Consider the following 7,779-nt stretch of genomic DNA (forward strand, 5'->3'; position numbering starts at 1 on the left):
TGCAACTTTGAACACATCTGTCCTGTTCCTGAAGGACATTAGGTTGGACATTAGAAAGAATTTCTTTACTGAGAGGGTGATCAGACATTGGAATGGGCTGCCCCGGGAAGTGGTGGATTCTCCATCCCTGGAGATATTTAAAAAGAGACTGGATGTAGCACTCAGTGCCATGGTCTGGTAACTGCAGTGGTAGTGGATCAAGGGTTGGACTTGATGATCTCTGAGGTCCCTTCCAACCCAGCCAATTCTATGACTCTATGATTCTATGAAGAGAGCTCTGAGCTCCTGTGCAGGTGGTTTCTGCCCAAAGCAGACACACACCTTTCCTCCAGGTATGGGGCAGCTCTGCACCAGCAGTGGTTGGGCAAGAGCAGAGCTCCCCATAGCAGCAGTTAGCCCAGGACAGAGCCAGGGACCCTGCAGCAAGCAGCAGACGTGTGCCCTGCCATGGTGAAGATGTGCCACGGGGTCCCAGCAGCTTTGGGTCACCTGCCCCTGTGACATCCACTGCCTCAGCACAGCTCTGTGGGGCTGGGGCTGAGGGATGCTGGCGACTTCTCACCCACAGGAGGTGGGTGCCTGGGAGGGTCTGTGTTGCCATGCAGCAGAGCTGGTGGAGGAGCTTGGTGGCTTCACAGCATCAGGGATGGCAAGAAAGCTCCATTAGACCTTCTGCAGATGCAAAAGCCTGAAGCCCATAAAAACTGCACTCGAGGTACAGGCAGAGTCTGTAGGGTGGGAATGCAGGACGCAGGCTGGGAGCTGGTGGCTTCTGGCCCCAGGAACAGGGGTGCTGTTTCCTCTGCAGATCTGCTGCTAGGGAAGAGATTGAGTGCCTGGCAGCAGACAGAGGGCTGGAAGGTCCCTCCAGTGCAGCTCAGTACCTCAGCTGGTGGCACTGGGAGAAGGCAGTCAATGGCAGCTGGGGGTTACTCCCATCTACTCACCCACCCTGGTATTGAGGGAGGCTTGCTGGGGGCTGACATCCTGCTTTTTCATAAAGGGGATGTGCCTGGAGAGACTAGGAGTGACGGGCAGGAAATGGTGACCCACCATCAAGTGACAGATCAGGTTGGCAAGTAAAGGGAATCAACAAAAAAAGGGATGAGAGGGGCCAGTTTTGAGAATATACACAGAAAAAAGGAAGTACCTGCAGCACAGATTTATGGGGGAAAGTCTCATGTCCTCTGGAAAATGAGAGCAACTGCATTTCTGTCTCTCTGAAGTGCCCACACAGATGCCCACATGGCATGGTGGGCAAGCAGCAGTTCAAGGTCTGCATGCAGTTGCAGGGCTGTGATCCAATTCAAATCATGCAGATTTGGTGAGGCAGCTCAAGTCTGGAGTGCTGGCAGGGAAGGGAGCTCTGAAGGGAGGTTAGAACAGGAGGGGAGGAGAGGGAGTTGTGTGGGGGTTTGGGGAGCTCAGTGTGGGATGGATGAGGAACCAGCTGAGACCTTATGGATCAGGATTAGCATTCTGAGTGTCTGCTACAGGCTGCCTGACCAGGAAGAAGTAGTAGCTGAAGTCTTCCTCAGACAACTGGAAGAAACCTTGTATTTGCAAATTCTGGTCCTTGGAGGGGACTTCAGCCACCAGAGGTTTCTTCCAATGTCAAAAATACTCTGTGATTGTGTATTGCGTTCTGCCTTCTGTGAGACCTGCACTGAAAGTACCATCATGGGAACAAAGTACCAGCAAACTACATAAGGAACAGAATTTTTGCTGCAGCTGAAGAGACTTTGACAAGTTATCTCATTGTACCAGGACCAAGGAAGATGGATATCTGAAGCCTCATCTGCCATATTCTTCCCCTTTAACAGGGAGGGCAGTGTTTTGGCTACTCCATGCGTGGCTGCTTTTCACAGAGAGAACAGGTTAGACCTTTCCTACCCTCTCATTGGAAAGCAAAATTTTAGCCCCTGTGTGTTGAACAGAAAAGCCCTACGTTACATTGCCTTCACTCCAGCAGTTTTTTTACCCCACTAAATTGACCAAATCAAGAGATTGATGGCAGAGCTGCTCTGCTGGCAAGAACTGGAGATAAAAGTGTGTTGGAGAAGCCTCCACCTCATTTCAAAAGGGTTTTATTTAAACTCATGCTTTTCATGTTTTGGTTCTTGGTTTTTTCTTTTTCACCCAGTCCTCTCCTACAGCACTTTTGACTCCCAAGAGTTATGGGTAAATGGGGTGTTTTATTAAGCAGACCCAGCAGCATAAGCAGTTCCCACTACTATGAGATTCTCTAGGGATGTCTGTGTGTCCCTTTTCCAAAACAAACCAAACCAAACTGGCCTTTTCCTGTGTTCAGTATGTGATAGTTATTGGCAAGTATTTTAACTTTCCTTCCCACAAGGATAACTTAGGGTTTCTTTTAAGATGTGGGAGGTGCCAGCATCAAGCACAGGAGTTCATGGCTGGACTCACATTTGTTGGGAAGAGAGGCTGAGATCAAAGAAAAGAAAAGTGATTGTTCTGGGAAACTACTGTACTGTACAAGAGAGACAGATGGCCTCCAGTGGCCAGAAATGGGTGCCTAGGGGAGGATAAGAGTCTATGGTAACTCCCCCAGACATCCCTGTTGCTGTGAGCTATTTTCAGTCCAGAGCATTTCCTGAGCTTTTTCTTGTGGTTTAACTATTTAGTAACTTGCAATGGATCTCACTTCCAAGTCCTGTCCCCTTTTCAGACCCAAGAACTACACAAGCAGAGTGTTCCTTGGCAAGCAGCTACTCTGTGAACTGCCCCTGGTTATGTCTCTGAATCCAGTTCCTACTCCCTTCATTTGACCACCCCCAGTTCTGCTGGTGGCTGAAAGCTCAGCCCTTGTCCACCCTCTTCATGCCACTTAGACCTTTATGATACTTCTTCAATTATCTGTGTTTTGGTGTTTTTTTGAAGGCTATAAAGAACCCACCCCATGTCTTTCAACAAAGACAGCAAACAAACTTTTCCAGTTCTGCTATTCCATGAGGAGCCTGGAACTGCCCCCAGTTTTGGAATAGTGATGGTTCTTTATTCCTTCTAATAATACCTCTACTGAGTTTTTTTTCTTTGATCCCTGAGCTGCTGTTTTAATGAAAGCATCTACCAAAATGCCAAAGTCTTGCTCATGAATGATAACAGTCAGTTGAGTGTATCAAGAAAATCCTCTAGCTATGGGGGAAACTGAATTGTTCCTGCAGGGAATGCAATTCTCTGCCTTACCCAAAGGAAGTCTAAAAAGGTAGAAAGAGTGAGGAGGAGAGACAGTGCTTCCTCACACCTTTGTGTCCTTTAAATGCTGTTATTCCTTGCCACAGACAGCTGAAACCTCTTGCTTGGGATGATCTGCACCATCTAGGACTCTGCATTAGCCACAGTGTAGGTGAGCCACAACTTCAACAGCCAAACCCTGGAAAGAATTTCTTCATCCAAAACTGTCCAGTTTTCCTTTTACCCTGTGTTCTTGATAAATACCTTCAACTTATTAGATACCCCCAAATTCCTCAGTAGCTCTAATACCTTGCTCCCATGCAATTTTTTACAAAATGTTGGATGCCAAAGTTTTCTTAGGCCTTGAAATTTTCTGCCACAACAGCTACATTTGCCACTTGACTATCAACCTGGAATTTTTGTAGGTAACTGCTCCTGTCCATTTACTCTTTTATTAAAAGATAAATTGACAAGTTTTGCAAACCAGCCTCTGCACACACCAAAACCAGCAAGATGGTTTTCAGTGGGAACAGAAAACTGTACAATAACAATCTGTATTTCACTGAAACAGATTTTGGTACCTATGGAAAGGGTGTGCAGTTCTCACTTGCATGAACAGTGTAGTATTTAATGAACTTACTAGTTGGTAACTAGCTAACAGCACATATAGAATGACTGTAGTACTGTGATAGACTGCTACTAGGCAACCAAAACTGTGTAAGCTGAAGAGGAAAGACCTCACTGGCAAGACCACTCTGTTAGCAGGAGACCCCAGTATTTCAGTTTTAAAAAAGCAAATTTCTTCCTGGCTGACTGTTGTAAAAAAATACGGTCAGCCCTGCAGCATCTGGTTCTTCAGCTGAGGTTTCATTTAGCCTGGGGTGCTGTTGTCTGCTTACATTTCTGTGTCTGTATGCTCCATGTTGTGTTGGCTTTTAATACACAACCAGAAGATGGGCTTTGTAGTCTTGATTTTATTTTTCCTAAGTCAATACACACTTCTAAAGGTTCTTCAGGTTTCCAGGCCTGATTGTATGAATGACTTTATGGATAGCTGACTGTAATCAGCAATGAAAAAAGTGCCAAACCCCCCTTCCTGCATTTCATGTTGCTGTGAGCAATGTGCCCATGATTCTTTGGGGTAAGATGATGTCATGCTGGATTGTTTCGTTGTTTTTGGTTTTTTTCTTGGATACTTCAGTACAGATGTGCACACCAGACTTAGAGGGATTTGAGAGCTTTGTGCAGTAATCAGCAGCAGGGAGAAGGACTGAGTCAGAACAGCTTAAAACGTTTTGGTAGTTTCTCTGTGCCTGAATATTATCTTCACATTGGGATATCCTGTGGCTTATGGCTAGAGAGGGGTTGGGAGCCAACTCACGATGGCCTCACCTGGGGAGCTGAGCAGCTGCACCCAGCCTGGGCTGTCTCTCTCATGGCTGCTGTCCTAAAACGTTGCCAGGAGGTCACTCCCAACCAACAGAGAGGTGCCAGAGGACGTGTGTCTGTGCCTTGACCCTTCCTCACTCAAACAGCAGCTCATGGCCCTTCAGGTTGGGTTTGGGGTAGGCGCAGGCTGTTAGCACTGTGCACGTTGTCTGAGCAGCTGTTCCTCATCCTCAGAAAAGAGGCACCGTGCCAGGCAGAAACCTCCTGCAGGCTGGGTCTGGCTTGCAGACCCCAGCTGGGCTTTGCTGAGCTGGCCCATCCACGCTGGAGCTGCTCTGGAAATTATCTGCTTATGCAAGATTTATATATTTTAATTAGCGTGGTTTGATGTGGGGTGTGTGGGTATAACCAGTCACATTCTGAAAGTAGTTCTGCTACTGTTCTGAACATCCGTATTTATAAATCCAGGACTGTTAGCATGTATTAGGTTTGGCACTGTTTCTGAAATGCTGCTTTAGATTAATGTCAATTTTGTGTATGCATTGAAACTTTTTTGATGTAGGAAATTAATGTTATCGTTGTAAGAAAGAAAAATAGGCTGTTTAAAAAGACATGAGGCTGATTTATCATGTGGCTAGTGGGCGTCAACACGAATGCTTTCTTCTCTGTTGTTTTAAACCAGTGAAATTGCTGATAAGGAGCTTTCAGTTAGGAGGAGAAAGCAAGTTTGGTGCCTTCACTTTGTAGGCAGGCATCCTCTCTTAGCTATGCATTATGGATCATAAGAAATAGCATAAAAGCACAATATGCAGACAAGGCAAAAATATTCAATCATCTGATAATGATTGCGACTGCAGAGTAGTAATTTAAAACTTTGGTACCTTCAGGAAAGAATAAATGTAGAAGCTAACAAATCTGTATGAAAAAAGTAAGTATAGAGCAAGATGGGGAATGTGCACAAGGGCTTTAAATAGATAAACAGTGTGGTAGTTAATTTGCATGGTGCTTGGCAGGACAGTTGCCCAGGGAGCTGGAGGGGCCACACATTCCTGGGTGCTCCTAGAAGCTGATGAAAGAAGAATTATTACTTAAAATAATTTAAATACTGACTCGTCCTCTGGGTATTTTCCATCTGACTTAGCAGAAGTTCCTTTTTTTACCCAGATTTTAGTCGAATCTGTGCAATTGTTATTCTGAAGAAAGATTATTATCTCAAATACAATGTTTACAGTTTGCAAGATGATCAAACAGATGGTTTAAATTTGTTCGGATGCTCTGTGTTTTTTCACAGTTGCTTTGTAAGTTAAATAAACTTGAAAATGATCATCTAGAACTGTCATTTCCCAGATGAAGAGAGCTGCTTGAGGACATGCCAGTCTTCTCCAAGGAGATAATCCTCATCATCAGTAAATAGCAATGACTGTGGTTCCCTGCCCCTCCAGGACTTGGGCCCCTCAGTTTAGGAAGGATATCGAGGTCCTGGAGCAGGTCCAAAGGAGGGCAACCAGGCTGGTGAAGGGACTCGAGCACAGATCCTATGAGGAGAGGCTGAGGGAGCTGGGGCTGTTCAGCCTGGAGAAGAGGAGGCTCAGGGAAGACCTCATCACTCTCTACAACTCCCTGAAAGGAGGGGGTAGCCGGGGGGGGGGGGTTGGTCTCTTTTCCCAGGCAACTCTCAGCAAGACAAGAGGGCACGGTCTCAAGTTGTGCCAGGGGAGGTTTAGGTTGGACATTAGAAAGAATTTCTTTACTGAGAGGGTGATCAAGCATTGGAATGGGCTGCCCCGGGAAGTGGTGGATTCTCCGTCCCTGGAGATATTTAAATAAAGAGACTGGATGTGGCACTCAGTGCCATGGTCTGGTAACTGCAGTGGTAGTGGATCAAGGGTTGGACTTGATGATCTCTGAGGTCCCTTCCAACCCAGCCAGTTCTATGATTCTATGACTTCTGCCTCTCTTTCCACTCTCCAAAATGAACTCACAGCCTCTCTGCCTCCTTCCATAGCTTCTAAAAGAGGTCCTTTATTGACCATTGACACTGCCCATGTTCTTTTCTCTTCCTGTAAGTTGCCCTGACAGCATGGGTACTTTCTTCCATGCCAAGAGGGAACAGGGAAAATGCAGGGCAGCATGCAAGAGGTGATATTCCCAGTGGGACAGAAGTGATATTCCCAGTGTGCAGCTATTCAGAAGTGCAGACATTTCCTTTTAGCATCCCTCCAACTGTGCAGTCTCTTTTCCCTTGCTGGCAAAGCAACTTCTGCAGCCCACAAACGACAGCCATGTGGGTTTTCTTCTGAAGAGCTGAATGAGTAACTGCTTGTCCCATGTGTTACAGACTGGTGCTGGTTTCTGAGCCAGATCAGGTTTGTTCAGACTGGCTGCTCTCAGTCCTCTGTGGCAAGCAGTGCTGCCTCTTATGCAGTGAATGCAGTTTACAAAGATCTTTTGAGGTGCCCATGGAAATGTTAACTAAATAGCCCCAGAAAACTTATTTGTGCATGAAAAAGCAGTGAAAAAAAATTTTTTTTATTCTTTGTTTTGTTTTCATTTTGGGACATGTTTACAAGTTCAGCCTTGATTTGCTGTGCACATGGCTGGAGACATTTTAATAATATATGTGTGTTGTCATTGGATTGAGGTAGATCCAGGGGTAGATTCTTGTCCTTCACAGAGCCTGGCAGAATGCTGGGCTTTCAATATTTAATTTAGACAGAGCAGAATGAGATTGTAATTGGATACCTTTGAACTTTCCTTCCCAGTTATTGTCTCTAAATCACTGTTAGTACAACCAAACAGTCCTTCAAACCAACATAAAGACTAGCCAAATCTAGCCAAAACTAGTGGCTCTTCATCTTCTTTGACTGCCACAGAAGCTCAGTGTCAGAAAGGAGTATAACCACATTGAAAAATGAAAGTTCTCTTTCCTTTCCTCTCCACATCTTTTATTCCTTCTTCTCAAGAAAAGGCAAAACAGACTGGCATAGAGATCTGTCTCTTTTTTTTCTCCTTATTTCCCTTTCACCCCAGTTTTTTTTTGTTGTTTTTTGCTTTTTTATTGTTGTTTTTTGATTTTTTTATTGTTGTTTTTTGACTAAAATCAGAACAATCAGAATGTTCTTTTCTGGTATGTATTCTGTCAGCATCTGGGGATACTAATGACAACTAGAACCAAATACAATTGTGAGAGAAATT

The sequence above is a fragment of the Heliangelus exortis genome, chromosome 1, assembly GCF_036169615.1.
Source record: "Heliangelus exortis chromosome 1, bHelExo1.hap1, whole genome shotgun sequence".
Lineage (NCBI taxonomy): Eukaryota > Metazoa > Chordata > Aves > Apodiformes > Trochilidae > Heliangelus > Heliangelus exortis.